General features: G+C 38.6%; 1 protein-coding gene across 4 annotated transcripts in view; it reads left to right on the top strand.

The window, feature by feature from the left end:
* WDR7 (WD repeat domain 7) overlaps positions 1-16,408 on the top strand; it is a 324,295-nt gene that overhangs the window by 237,004 nt on the left and 70,883 nt on the right. The window lies entirely within an intron of this gene.

Raw genomic sequence — 16,408 nt, 5'->3', positions numbered from 1 at the left:
TTTCTTTTGCTTTTAGCTTGACCAATGGGCTTGTGATTCTGATGTGCATCTGTGTTTTGAGCTTTCAGTTTAAAACTTTTAAGGTGGTAATTTCTGTAAGATTTTCTTTACTGTTTTATCACTTATTTCTCAGATTGCATATTAAAAAAATTTTTCATTTTATTATTATTATGAAAATTTTCAGTTTTAGCTTAGGTTTACCTCTGTGTATTGCTATAGACCAAGTAGTCTGTCTTATTACTTATAGAATGGCTTAACATGTAATTTAATGAGTGATGAATTTATCCACCCAATTATATAGTTAACTGAATTTCTTTGTTCTCTGGCATCTTTGTTCAAATCATATTTAAAGTTTACACTACAAATTATAAATTAATTGAAAGAAGGATTGATATAAAAAGTTTGATTTTTCTAATTTTGTGTAGATAATAGCTTTTCGGTCAATGGTTAAAACTTCTTTTTATATCTTATTCTTGAAAATAGAAATGTATTAGAACACATGCCAGTAAAATTTGAGAGACATTCTTTCTTATCACTGACCCCAAAACTCACTTGGTGATGCATATTAAAACATGAGGTGATAGCAATACACAATTAATAAACTAATGTAACCATCTTTTTAAAATTTATGTAAGACTTTACAAACTACCAAGTGCTTTCAAACCTATTCTTAAAGAAAAAAAACTTTAAGAAAGGCATTATATAGGGAGAAACCAAGATGGCGGCATAGGTAAACACCTAAACTGCTGCCTCGCACAACAGTATCAAAACTATAACTAAAAGACAAACGGACACCATCCAGAACCACAGGAAAGCTGGCTGAGTGGAAATTCTACAACTAGAAGAAAAGAGGAAAGCACATTGATACTCAGAGGAGCTGCAAAAGGCTGAGGTATGGAGACTCGCACGCGAAGAGGACGGGCAGCTGTGTGCACGGGCAGCTGAGTGCGTGGCTGGCTTTCTAAAGCGGGAGGGAGAAGGAAGCTCCCGACTGCACTGAACTGCAGTCCTAGGTGAGACGCTGGGAAACCAGCCTCATTCGGGCGGGATCTGGACTGTCAGGAAAAGAGAAAGCACACTGAGACTCGGGAGCTGTGGAAGGCAGAGGTCTGGAGGCTTACGCGCATGCAGAGAGGACTGACTGCTGAATGCACGGGCGGCTGAATGCGCGGCTGGCCTTCTAAAGCGGGTGGAAGATGGAAGCTCCCTACTGCACTGAACTCCAGTTCCAGGCGAGTTTCTGGGAACCCCGACTCATTCGGGGAGAGACTGGACTGTCTGGCAGCAGGCGAAACTCAAGGGCGGCTTTCTCTCAGAGGTGCTTGCAGCGATTACCAAGGGACACTGAGACCCAGGGGCCTCATAGGGCAGGGCTGACAGGAAACTAAGGCTGTCTGCTCCGCCCTGAAACTCGGCCCCATCCAAGCTGAGCACAGAGGCTTCTGCAATTTTGCAAGTCTTGTCTCATAAGGGTGTCTACAGCACAGAAGTTCTCCCAGCGTAGACACAGCTGATCCTCACAGCCAATTGGCCTGGAGGTCAATTCCTCCCAGTGATACCAACAACAATCAAGACTTAACTACAACAAGGCTGAGCACACAGTCCACAAAGGGGTGCACCAAGAGTATCCATCTCAGGTAACTGGAGAGGCTGAGCCACTGTGCCCTATAGGACACCTACCACACAAAGCTACTCTACCAACTCAGGGAAGTAGTAAAAATGTGGAGACAAAGAAACATATCACAAATGAAAGAAATGGAGGAAAGCAAACTACTGGATATAGAGTTCAAAACCACGGTTATAAGGTTTTTCAAGAATTTCCTAGAAAAGGCCGATAAATTTAGCGAGACCCTCGAGGATATGAAAAAGGACCAACTAGAAATTAAACATACACTGACTGAAATAAAAAATATCATACAGAGACCTAACAGCAGACTAGAGGATCACAAGAATCAAGTCAAAGGTTTGAAATACAAAGAAGTAAAAAAAACTCAGCTGGAAAAGCAAAAAGAAAAAAGAATCCAAAAATTTGAAGATAGTGTAAGGAGCCTCTGGGACAACCTCACATGTACGAACATCAGAATTATGGGGGTGCCAGAAGAAGAGAGAGAGCAAGATACTGAAAACCTATTTGAAGAAATAATGACCGAAAACTTCCCCCACCTGGGGAAAGAAATAGACTTACAAGTCCAGGAAGCGCACAGAACCCCAAACAAAAGGAATCCAAAGAGGACCACACCAAGACACATCATAATTAAAATGCCAAGAGCAAAAGACAAAGAGAGACTATTAAAAGCAAGAGAAAAACAGTTAGTTACCTACAAGGGAGCACCCATACGACTGTCAGATGATTTCTCAACAGAAACTATGCAGGCCAGACGGGAGTGGCAAGAAATATTCAAAGTGATGAATAGCAAGAACCTACAACCAAGATTACTCTACCCAGCAAAGCTATCATTCAGAATTGAAGGTCAGATAAAGAGCTTCACAGAGAAGAAAAAGCTAAAGGAGTTCATCACCACCAAACCAGTGTTATATGAAATGCTGAAAGGTATTCTTTAAGAAGAGGAAGAAGAAGAAAAAGGTAAAGATAAAAATTATGAACAACAAATACATGTCTATCAACAAGTGAATCTAAAAATCAAGTGAATGAAAAATCTGATGAACAGAATAAACTGGTGAATATAATAGAATCAGGGGCGTAGAAAGGGAGTGGACTGACAATTCTCGGGGGGAAAGGGGTGTAGGGGGTGCAGGAAGAGACTGGACAAAAATCATACCCCTATGGATGAGGATAGTGGGGGGAGGTAAGGGCAGAGGGTGGGATGGGGAGCTATGGGGGGAAAAAGAGGAACAATCTGAACAATAAAGATTTATTAAATTAAAAACAACAACAACAAAAAACCTACAGATAGTTGAAGCACTGCTTTTAGATCACAACTGATTTGCAAATGAAACTCCTTATAGTTAGTTTGGGAGAGTTATAGGTAGTTGACAGAGAACTTGAGCACACACCAAAAAATTTAAACGTTAAATGAGAGGAAATTGGAGATCGTTGTGGAAGATGTGAATTGGTGCTGGAAATGTCCACAATTACCTTCTGAAAAGACCTTCTAGATTAAATGCAAGCTAGTTTATTTAAAAATTATTTTGTTCACTATAATATTCCCCAGGTCTGTAACAGTACCTGGTACATGGTAGGCACTCAATAAGTATCTGTTGAATATTGAATTAGTTGTTGTAACTACAACATAGAGAATCAATTGAGTAGGGGAAGGGCGAGCATTAGGAAAAACAGCTAGGAAAATATAGACAGTCTAAATATAGGTTGTTGGGACTAATCAGCCTAGTGGACACTAAAATAAAATATAAGTCTAAGCAAAAGAAAAGGAAGAGTGACCTCCAAGAGGCTGCTCCATGAACAGGGTCCGCAGAGTCAGACAGAATGTTACAGATGAGACTGTCAGAGAGAAAATGAAGTCAGCTTAAAATAGACATAATTAGAAACAGGTTGGGAAGCATGGTTCACTTCCTGTTGGGGCAAAATGTTAGAAAATGAGGCTGTGAGGTCATTTTATGTGATACTGACTTAGGGGAAAGGAGTCAAGGAGGTTTCTGTGACTGGGATAATCCCTATACTCAGTATCTTAATTCTGCCAGACCTAAAGCTCCATGAAGCACTGCACTACAGTGTCCATTTGACCTAAGCTTTCTAAACCTGCAAAGATGGAGAGGAGGGACCTGAAAAGCTTGAAATCCTAAGAAATTAATTTAAAAATTATAGAAGCTTTAGACTGGAGCTCCACTCATTCAACAAAAGATAATTGCAGAAAGTTATCAGAGACCTCAAAGGCTCCATAAAATACCATATTTACATACTGTACCTCTCACCAGGGAGAGGAGTTGCAGAATGGTTTAGAAATGGATGAGTTGAAACTATAAAAAGGGTTATACAGTTGTTAGAAATGTTTATTGTTTTCAGGCATAAGAAATTTTAGTGTTGAAGTTAACACAACAATCATGTAGCACAAACAAATCAAAACAAATATTTATTGAACTATAACTATGTAAAGCACTGAACTAGGTACTATAATTCTTAGGGCTTAAGATTTACAGTTTTCTCTTGACTCTCTTCTTTATAAGTTCTAAAGTACAATCTATATGAAAATAAAGTTCTAAAAGTAATTCAAAATAAAAAAAAGAAAGGCATTATATAAGTTAAAAATTTTGAAGAATTAGATTGTGATATATATTAGTAAGCAACAATAAAGTTGTATCTTCAAGGTAAAAGCCAAAAATTCTTATTCATAGTTCATTGCTTTTGCCATCCATTTTCTAACCTGTATTAATTTATATATCCATTTATATGTACAGGGTGGGGAAAAAGTAGGTTTACCATATGATTATGCGAAGCACAGTTTATTCTTGTATTATTATTTATTAACTAGAGGACTGGTGTATGGATTCGTGCACCAGTGGGGTCCCTTGGCCTGGCCTGTGCCCTCTTGCAATCCAGGACCCTTTGGGGGATGTCGGATAGCCAGTTTCGGCCCAATCCCTGCAGGCCTGATCCAGACAGGAGGGAGCCTGATGCTGTGCATTGAGCGTCTGTGTCCTGGCATTGCGTGTCATAGCAACCAGTCAACCGGTCATTCGGTCCTTCAGTCGTTTGGTCGCTTCGGCTTTTTTCCATACGAACAACTGTAAGCCCACTTTTGCTAATCCCTGTACACACACACACACACACACACACACACACACACACACACTGACCTTGTTCCATAAAAGATCTTAAGAAGCTTTGAAAGTTAATGTAAAATGTAAAAATAGTGAGGGAATTGAGGCAAGGGCAAAGTAAGAGTAGGAAAGAAAGACAAGGCCATGGTGAATTTAAAAGTTCTATGTATTTTCCAGAAGTGATCCATAAATTTCTCTAAACTTCTTAGCGGCCAGTGTGCGAAGAGGGGCAGACATTGTTCATATGCTAGAAATAGGATAGTTGGTTACAGAACTTCAAAACTGAGATCAACAGATAGTAGACAGAAAATGTGTGTAATTTATTGGCCATCCAGTATTTGGAGATTTTGCAACTCACAATGTGTTGGGAGGGAGCTCACATAATTAAATGTTAAAGTACATTCAGTGCTTTTTAGTTGCGAGAACTGAGGACACAGATAAGAGGGTGAAATTTAAATATAGGTATTGAGAGCTCAGTCCCTCCGAGGGCCTGTGGGGAACAATTGCTTCTCAGTACAGTTCCTAGACTGTCTTCAACCGAATTACCTGATCTCCAGGCTCCACCCAAGAGCCACGACATCCGCCTGCCCTGGTGCCTGGGAGGCTGCACTCAACAGCCTGCGCTGGTGGTTTATGTACACTGAAGTTTCAAAAAAGTGCTCTCATCCAAAAAAAAGAAAAACAAAACCCGAGTCTCTGTTCTTTGTGACCATGTTCTCTTATGAAACACCTTCAACCCCTGAATTCTTATTTACTTATATATTGAATAAACCCAGTTTCCAAGGAAACGTGCAAAGATACTCATTGAGCTCCTTCTCTCCCGTGATGTACCACTAGTTTTTAAAAGACTAGCCCTTAGCCTCATGGAAGGCCGGCCAAGGATTATACCTTCAAACTGTTCATCAATTGGCTCTTACCTGAAACTCAGTAACAAACAACAACAAAAAACAAAGAGAACACTTAGAGCTAGTTAAGTGGACACACGGTCCATTTATTCCTCTCCATGTTCTAGTGTATATCCCGAGATTAAACACAACCATAAGAGAGCTGCGTGTTTGGGCCCCATTTCTGGTCTCCTTTAGAGTGGCGTTCCCACGTCCCTCTTGAGCATCATGCCAGCAGTTTGAGGAGCCTTCCAAGGGTGTCAGAAGGAGATGGTGAGTGTGTTTATTGTGGGTCATGTTTCTGCTGTACATTGTTTAGGGTCCCTTCTATGAAGACTCAATCAAGACATTTCTTTTAAATCAGTCTTGGGCATTTTTTGTTTGTTTTGTCTAAGGAACTAGTATGTGAGTTTGGTTTTGTTTTCCACATTATCAGTATTTTTAAATTAAAGAATTTTGCTTTGGTCATAGGCAGCTCAAGCCCAAGTTCCTGCCTAATTTTAGTAAATTATGGCTTACACCCCCCATTCTCTTTACCTCATCTTCATACCTTAGGCCTATCTTTTCTTTTTCCTATTTTATGTCTGTAAGTGTCCCTAAGTCCTTTACGTATATGTCTGTGTGTACATATATTATTTATGTGAAATATACACACATTTTAAATTTTATTTCATAAGCCATGGAAACAAAAATAATAATTATACACATAATATTAATTACTATTATTTCCTAAAAGTAAAAGGGAAAGGTTCTTTTTATTAACTGAAATATCCTTGATCTTCCTGGAGTAGTTTATGTATCTGTAGAATTTTTCTATAATATAGTTAGAAAAAGATATAAAAATCAGATAATTTTAACTGTTGTGTAAGTTTTATAGTCATAGATTTATTTATTTATTTGTTTATTTTTTAATCTTCACCCAAGGATATTTTTCCATTGATTTTTAGAGAGAGTGGAAGAGAGAGGGAAAAACAGAGAGAAATATCTATGTAAGAGAAACATTGATTGGTTGCCTCCTGCATGTGCCCTGTGGGATTAGGCTTAAACCGGCAGTCGGACATCCCTCTTGCAATCTGGAACTGCTGGCTCCTAACCGCTCACCTGCCTGCCTGCCTGATTGCCCCTAACTTCTCTGCCTGCCTGCCTGATTGCCCCTAACTGCCTCTGTCTGCCTGCCTGATTGCCCCTAACTGCCCTCCCCTGCCAGCCTGATCTCGCCCCTAACTGCTCTCCTTCGCTGGCCTGATCGCCCCTACCTGCCTCTGCCTGCCTGATCTCTGGGGTCCATGGTGCAGGTGAATGGGATTCCTGGCTGTCAGGCCGCTGACAACAAGCTATCCAACAGCTGATTCTGTGAGGAATGGGGCTCCCTCCTCCCTCCTGTCAGGGTCCGGTTTGAAGGCCGGCCACGCCCCCGATCGTGCAAGACCCAGAGTTCTACTGTGCCCCAACCGAGACCCACAGCCCCCTCCTGCCACAGCGCCTTGGTGTCCCAGGGCCCACAGCCCCCTCCCGCTGTGGCGCCGCAGTGTCCCGGGGTCCACAGCCCCCTCGGCAGTCCGCGGGAAGTGGGGGGAAGGGACAGAGAGGTCAGCAGTTCAGCCCGCTCACCAGTGCCCACCCACCTGAGCCTGCTGCACGTGCAGCCTGGCATTCTGTCGTCCCTTCAGTCGTTTTGGACGTTATGGACCCTGGCTCTTTATATATATATATATATAGATAGATAGTGGCATCCATTAATAATACAAAAAAAAATTACTTAGATTTTAATGCCCTTGAGAAAACACAGCACCCACATCCTTCAAAACACAGTTATACCAAAACAGTTCTGTCAGATTTTTCAGCACTATACCAAATAAGGCTATATGCTTATATAAGAATTAAATAGCATTCTTTTTAGAACACAGTCTAATAGCAACAAGATCATTGCAACATTGAATTAATTTTATGTTTATCAATAAGCAGAGTAAGAAGTACAATAAAGTAACATTTAAGAAATGAATTCCTTAGATTTTCTCCCATCTCATTGGACTTTGCTTTGCCTTTGTCCGTCTCTCAGATGATCTTCAAAAAGGCACCATCCAGCACTGGACATATATCATTCTTAGAGGGTTCTGAGTAATTTACATTTAATTGCCTGGGGAATAAATAATGCAGCAACCTCAGTTAAAAATACCCTGGACACTAAGAACATAGAATTAACCCTCTTTAAAGTCTCAGGAAGATCAACATCACTGAAGTTTCCTCAGAATTCACTGTTAAGGTTTTGTTCCTAGTTGCTCTGTTACTGAACTTGAATAGTCTTGTGAAGCCCCTCATAGTAGCCCCTCCAACACTGAGCCTGTCATACTTGACGCAGTTTGATGAATTATTTCTCTTTTGGTCACCATGTAAACTCTGACTCACGTTACACTGTGGTATTTGATGCATAAGACATGAAAATGCAGAAATGCACAGATGTTGCTGAACTAAGAGAAAAGTATAGAACACATACGTGTGATAGACACTTGTTCGAAGATGAATGCTTTAAGGGTTTATTATATATTTTACAAAACTATTCTTTACTAATCTCAGAAGAGAAAAAGTTAAGCTCTTATAAGCTACTGACTGTCAAAGCTCAATTAGAAAGGAAGATAAAGTACCTCTAGAAACATAATGTGATTATAATGTAATTTTAAATTTTAAGGCTATTATGTTCTGAGGGACTAGAAGTAAAATAATGCATAACAAATAAAGGATTAGGGATTCTCTAATGAAATTGTAAGTTGATGGGAAAATTTGATTGTATCTGGAGATAAAGACATTTCAGGATTTTTTCATAGCACAAGTTAGATATGCCTTTAAATGTAATTTTTAGTCACTTAGAACTCCTCCATTATGCAGATTGAAGAAAGGGGATTTTGCATTCATTTCTCTTGCAGTGCCTGTAGCAACTAGTAGAGAGCTTCCTCTATCCTGAGAATTCCCAGATAGATCCTTATTTCATGCATTTTATTCTTTTAGGTTAAGGCAATTTATTTGATATATAACCAAGAGTAATTTAACTTTTATGCCTTCTAAAGACTTGTCAAATAAATCCACAGTTTCCAAAGAAATCCTTTGTTGGGCTCTGTCCCAATTTTTAGTTTAGAAACTATGAACACTCAATAGAGGCACTCAATAACTGTGGTGAGTAATGAGGCCAGCCATGCCGCTTCATGTGTTTAGTCCCTAATTTCTTCGTAATAAATGGCACCAGTTATTTCACTTAAGCTGTGACCTTGCTGCATGGTTTTTATAGAATTATAAGTTGTAGAATTTCAAATCTGAAAAGGACCTTATGTTATGAATTACCTACTCCTATCCTTCATTTTGCAAATAGGTACATTTAGAACATTTTTGTGCTGACAGTCAAAAGTGAAGGCCGGCTTTGCTGAACAGATCTCACCCATCTCTGGGTCCCGCAGGGTGGGTGTGCACCCCACTGCACTGGCAGGTACACGTCAGGGGGACACACGAGGTGTGCCATCTCATGAGAGGACAGGGTGTGGCCCAGTCCTGTTCCTGGCTGCATCCTTCACTCCCTTTTCTCCCACCTCCTCTTGGACTTTGCTCTTCAGAAAAATCCTCCTCTCCCTTTTATACTGACCTGCTCTCAATGGCGTCTCTTCCTCAGCCCGAAAGCATGCTGTTATCTCTCGTTTAAAACCCTTACTTTCCTTGAATCTCCTGTCTTTGCTGTCCAGTCTCTCATTTTCCCTCCTTCAGGAAAAGGAGTCTGCACTCTGGCCATTTTGCCACCTCTGTGCCCTCTTAATCTGCTGTAATCTGATGTTGGTTCCTGCTCTTTTGCTAGTATCTCTCTCTACCTCTAGTTACAATTTTGTGATTGCCAAGTACTTTTCAGTCTTTAGTGTTGTGGGTCTCAGAACCCATTAAAAATTTAAAATCCTAAAGAGATTTTGTTTATAAAGGTTGTATCTAGAGACTTTTAATGTATTAGAAATTAAAGTTGAGAAGTTTAAAAAATATTTATTGATTCATTTCAAATAACAATAAACTCAGTTCATATTGCTATAAAAACACATTTTTATGAAAAATAACTACTTGCCAAAACAAAAGAAAATACTAAGAAAAATAGCATTGTTTAACATTTTTGCAGATTTCTTTAATGTCTGGCTTAATAGAAGACAGGTGGATTTTCATATCTGCATCTGTCTTTAATCTGTTGCCATGTGTTGTTTGAAAGTTTAATTGTATGGTGAAAATCTGGTCTCACATAGATATATAATTGAAAAAGGAGGAATCTTTCAATTGCCTTTTAGATAATTTTTCATCTTCCTTGGTAATTCACCAAAACTCAACGTGTGGTTGTTTTTTAAAGGTTAGTTACAGTGTGGAATCTTCAGTCGTAATGAACTTTTCATACTGTTGTGTTCAATCCACTGGTGTATTCTGCACTTTAAGTGGGTCTTTCGCCCATGTGTGATTTTGTAGCATTTTCTGCCCCTAAAGGTCTTAAAGTAGGCTTGGCAGAGATAAGGGGATAAATCAGAGAAATGCCATGACGCTATGATAAAAGGGTTTCCAAGACATAGAAGAATCCTAGGTGATGTGACTGAACAGACACAGAGGTGGGGCTTGGCAGTTGTGCCCAGGAAGAAAAAGGAGACTTGGTGATATGTTAGCTGAATTTTAAAAAGTGAGTAGATATTTATCAGGCAGACAAATTCTTCTGACCCCAAAATCTGAGCTATTTCCATATGCACAATTGGCTGTCATTGAATGAATACTATATTAAATGCAATTGTGAATCTGACAGCTGAATCAGGGATGGCTTTGCAAAAATTATAGTGTGTCACACGGCATATTTCACTACCAAGAATGAAGAAATTCTCAAATAATTCATGCATAAACCTAGGCCATATATTTAATGGCTCAAGTACTTGGGCTTCTTAGTAGAAATAAATAAAACAGTACAGTAGTAGTAGTAGTAATAGTAGTAGTAGTAAGGAGGAACTTAAAGGACTTAGGATATAAATTTCTCTAATGTACTATAAATGGATAAATCAGTGAATTTTGGGTGGGAAAATGGGAAATCTACTGAATTTGAATGGTAGTGACCTTGAACCGTAAAGTCTTTTATACGGCTTGCTGGATTTACTGGATTATTTCTCCGTTGACCTTTGTTGGGAACTTCTTAATTAATATGGTTTTACAAAAAAATGTACTTCCCATTAAAACACTTTTATTCACTTGTGTGAGTAAATATAATTATTGCTTACCCATAGTTGGTTACATTAAGAGATACTAGAACTGTAAAAAGATTGAGGTCAATCCATTTCTACTGACTGTAACAGAGAAATTTAAAGAGAAACTAGCAAAGTTTTAGAAGAGAAAGTTAAATCATTTATTCATGCATGTACATGTATATGGATGAAAAGGAAAAAAATCTGGTAAGAAATATCTCAAAGTGTTTCTCATGGTTATTGGGGTAATGGAGGGGATTAGTAGTAAAGAATTACTTTCTTAAGTGTTCATTTTTCTATATTGTCTGGGTTTCTCTTTAACAATGAGTATGTATTCCTTTAATAATAAATATACAGTAGAATAATTCAAATGAAAAAATAATAAAAAGTAATCATAGTGGAAACAGTAAAGCTTCAAATAACATAAGATACAAAAATTCAAGATAAAATAAATATTTAAACTTTTGAACTGAATGGAAAAAAAAATTAGTCTAGACAGGAGAGTTAAAATCTGTATTTTCAGAGATAGTTTTTTAAAAATATTTTTTATTAACTTTAGAAAGAGAGAGGAAGGAAGACAGAGAGAGAGAAACATTGATCCATTGCCTCCCTTATGCACCCCAACCAGGAATCGAACCCACAATATGGGCATGTGCCCTGACTGGGAATGGAACCGGCGACCTTTGGTGCATGGGAGGGTGCTCAACCAACTGAGCCACACTAAGCAGGGCCAGAGATAGTTTATCTTTTCTTAAACTTTGTTATTCTGTAGACAGACTGATTGATTCTGCTTTTCAAGTGAAAAGCTGAATCAGCTCGGTTCACCCTAAATGGGCACTTAGAATACAGTAAGGAATGAGCACTGTCTACATTAGAACAGTGCATGAGCTCACTTCTTAAAAAAATTTTCCTAACCTGCGGTTTGTTCTTATCCCAGGTGGTGATAACAGTAATGGGATGTGAAACAGCTTCTGTCCTAACTTCCAGTAAATTTCTTAAATTAGTTACCATTTTGTAGCATACTTTTTTATAATAAATAAATTTAGTTGTTATTCTTGTACCCATGTGAGTAGAAACCCCACTAAAACCATTTTCCTACTCCTAAAACTCCCCAAAGATAGCTGTCTTTCAGTATTAAACTTCTTCATATTAAAAAAAAAATAATAAAACTACAAAGCTTCCAGGAGTATTTCATTTCACTGTATAACAGAAAGAGTATTTGTTTTTTAGACTCTTTGAAATGATAAAGAGTTCCAAACCAAAATCCATTTTGTTTGCATTAGCAACTTTAAGCTAAAACTAAAATAATTTGCAATTGTTACCAGGTTATATTTGCAAATCACAAATATTTAAGAAATAAGCAAGTTTGTTTCTGCTTTAATAAATCTTTGAAAAACTAAAAAAAAAAAGAAATAAGCAAATTTAAAATATTTGGGGACATTCATTTTCTTCATTTATTAGCATGTTATCAGCTAGCACTTATTTGCCCTAGGGAGATAGCCAATTAACTACATTTTATTTATTCCTTCTATAGTGTATATCCAGAGGTACAAATGATAATGATGGTGATGAGAATACTATGATAGTTACTAAAGTTTGCATGTACCTACCATAGTAAGTGCTTATTATCTGCCAGGCACTGTTCTAAGTACTCTACATGTATTAGCTCATTTAATCCTCCCAACAACATAAATAGCTACTATTGTTCTCATTTTCAGATGAGGAAACTGAGGCATATGCAAGTTAAGTAACTTGTCCAAGATCACACAGTAAGTGGCAGAGCCAGGCAACAAGAGTCCTGTTTTTTCAGCTCTCATGCAATACACTCGCAACATGCACGGTGTTTTTCCTTGCAGAAATGCTGCTCCCTGTCTAGCCTAAGAAGTGTTTCCAATTCTCCTGCAAACACACAGGGGACTCTAGCAAGTTTTGTTTGTTTGTTTGTCTGTTTGTTTTTAGAAGGAAAGTAATTCACCTGTTAGATAATCAAGTGTTATTCAGGAACTATTCATTGACTATTTACAGTGTGCAAAATACTGGGTGGGAAGTCCTGACTCACAAATGGCATTCGCCAGTGTCCCTCACCATCCCAGAATGAGAGATCTTTCCATTTTGTCCTCTTGAATTGGTGGCTTCCACTGAAATAGAGCACTTTTGGAAAACATTTCCAAACCCTCTACTGCTCACACCCCCAAAACTAGCACAACTCTCCTTGAGCTGATGCCTTCGCCAAAGCCACCTGCATTTCTCCAGATCTGTCAAACACATGCACAGCATAGAGGCCTGAGTTCTGGTGCGGTTTCACGAACATGTTCAATAAAGAGCCTCCTCCTTTTCAAAGTTCCTCCTTGATTGCGGCTGAGGCATCTCTGAGGGGTGCACGCAGGCAATAATGAAAGTGTGGGGATCAAGGACTTTAAAATTTCTGGATGAAGACCACCCGGCCCCAACAAGAAATACATATTTGCAGCATTACTCAATTCCACTTTATTGTTCTTTCACATGCATGAGTGGTTATGTTCTCTCTGACTTAGTTTTCTTGTGATAGACTGAGTCCAGAAGAAGCTTTGTTCTAACTTGAATATAATAAAAGGCTGTTGTTACACAGACTGTTGCCTAAGAAACACTGCCCAAGTGACATGTTATCAGTGCAGCAACCTGGAGACAGATACCTTTTCCAGAGGACTCAGCACACATGAATCTTACTCTGCACACCCCTCCCCAATTTTGGAGGAATTCAGGTCTCTCCTGTAGGATCAGGTCAAGACTAGAATAGTCTTAAAAACTGTAATGGATCCTTTTCTTCAATCCATTGAGAATTTGGGGGGTTAGACAAGTGATGCATGTCTCACCATTCTTGGTCCTGACAGCACCCCAATGGGAAGAGTAGTCGAGGGGTGTGGTGGGCTCTGGAACCCTCAGCAGAGACAGGCGCACTGCAGCCAGTCCGCAGAGTGGGTACTTGCGAAGTGACTGCATAAATAAAACGGACTTACTCTGTTTTGTTAAGAGACACTGTTAAAGAAATAAAATAATTTAACAAGAAATCCAATGATAGAAACGTGCCAGAAGACCTTCCTTCTTCAGAATTCTTTAAGGTACTGTTTAGAAGTATTAGCCTAGTGGCAAATTGCAAAGAATGAAAAATGCAGACCTGTAGCATGTGGTCCTTTCAGGCAGACTCAAGATTTGATACCAAGAGTAGATTTGATTTCTTTTCTCCCATAAATAACAGTGTTACAAGTGATATAGAAGGGAGAGAGGTAGATGTAAGAACACAGGAAGTGGTCAGTGTAATAAAACTTCTTAGATACTAGTTAACTAAGTAGAATTTTGTCAACATAAATGTATTTTACCAGCGGTTGTTTTGAAGAGGATTATTTGGAGGGGTGATTGTATTCATGTTTTGTGAAAGAATTTTGGCAATATAGCTGTTACATCTGTGCAAAGCTTAATAACATTTTTTAAAAATTACCTCTGGAAATTTTATTTTCTTGTGGCTATTAAGTGGTACAGAATAATATTTGTTAAAACAATTGTTAGAGGTTATATTCCATGTCACTCTAAGGACATAAATTGTGTGTGTTTATGTGTGTATAGATGCAGATGTAGATAAAGGATATATGTATAGATATAGGCATATAGTGAAGTCCAACACCTAGACCAACTGTTTTTAAACTAAATCATTTTTTTTGTTTTGTTTTTTAGTATAAGAACATTAGGTTTTGACTACTGATTCCTATCTTCTCCATTGAGGTAGAAATGATGCTTTGAGAAACTAACGTTTTAATAGCAATTTAAGGAGGGGGGGCTTTATGTGTCAGGAGCCTCAGTACCCTTGCTTCCGGCCAGGGGTCCTCAATCTTTTTAAACAGGGGGCCAGTTCACTGTCCCTCAGACAATTGGAGGGCCGGACTATAGTTTTTAAAAAAAAAACTATGAACAAATTCCTACGCGCACTGCGGGCCTGGGACGAGTTGACTGCTAAGCAGGACAGGCAGTGGCACCCAGTGGGCCAGATAAATGTCCTCGGGGGGCCGCATGTGGCCCGCGGGCTGTAGTTTGAGGACCCCTGCTTCAAACCATACACAAGAGGACGTGCCAGACCTGTGCCCAGCGAGACCCACAGAGCATGCTAATGCGGTGTCTCTGCGAGACTGAAAACACAGCATTAGTCCTCCAATGAAGAGGAAGGAGGCGCATCAGCTGGGGAGGCTTAGGGTTCGGGCAAAATTATTGTTGAACCCACTTCATAGTAATAAGTAACAAACAAAAAGTTTAAAAACGTAATCGTTTTCCAGGTTTATGAAATATGTATGAATGTCGTAATGTCTAATAATGGCTTTGTCAGAATGTCCCTGGTTTCAAAATGTTCCCCTGCAAACACCTTATCTCTGTCTCTCAGCCTCTCTCACTGCCAATTCAGAAACGCAGTCCATGCCCAAGCACTTTTCTACTCTACATCAGTCTCTAGAAAGCATTAGACGGAGGATGGTGTTTCTTTTCCATCATCCGTTTTACCTCCCCACCCCATGTTTTTAAAAATAATAACAGAAAAGTTACCGATGTTTTCTGGTAATATGAAACCAAAGATTAAAAAGGCAAGGAGTGTGTAATAGAACTGATGCAATAGCCTCATAAACATTAGGGTAGGCCACTTGTTCATCCGGCACCTCTCACACCGAGACAGTAGGACTAGATAATGGGAGGGTATATTCAAAACTCCTTCGGGATATAAAATCACACCTTATTTACTCCTCTAATAGTTTTTATTCTTACCTTCCCAGACTCTTGCCCTATGGCCATGGAATCATTAGGACAAAGCATAGACCTGGAATTGAAATACTTAATTCAGTCATGAAAATTAATCTAGAAAAAAATAAAAATAAATCAACCTCTTATAACCTTCCAACCATCCTCCCTAAATCCCATTTTTACACAATGCCAAGTCACACCCCAATATGGTTATTCATACTACCTGTAGCCACAACTGTCATTTAGATAAACTGATAAATGTGGAAAATCTGGGAATTTGCCAGGTAGCTTTTTTTCTGGTGGATAACTTTCTAATTTCATTCTAAATTATTGATGTGAACGTAAGCATAACATCTATGGAGCTTTTATATGATTGTTCTGCTGCTAGAAGGTATATTTCACTCCTTAATACTATAATAAGCCATGAGAACATAATTAGATTGAATATATAATCCTTTGTCCCCCATTTCTGTTCAAATAGACATATTTGCATAATAGTCACAGTAGTAAAACTGAGTTTTCATATTTGTTTTTTTTGTATCGCCAAATAAGGGTCACTTATTTCTTATTTTAAAATTTAAGGGTGTTTCTTATTATGAAGTTGTTTTCCATTGAAAATAATTATTAACAGACCTTACTGGCATTCCTCATCATTTTTCTTTCAATTGCTTTAAGAATTACTAAAATGAACCATTTTTGAAAAGTCTCAATGTACTAACTATAGATATACACATTTTAAAATATGTACCAGAGCTGGCTTTAACCTTTGAAAGGTGTTGCTCTCCACTTCCACATGCAGGTCAT

This window comes from Plecotus auritus (genome assembly GCF_963455305.1).
Source record: "Plecotus auritus genome assembly, chromosome: 8".
Classification (NCBI taxonomy): Eukaryota; Metazoa; Chordata; class Mammalia; order Chiroptera; family Vespertilionidae; genus Plecotus; species Plecotus auritus.
Note: the sequence above shows the minus strand (reverse complement) of the source record. Positions and strands in the feature narration are given on the sequence as shown.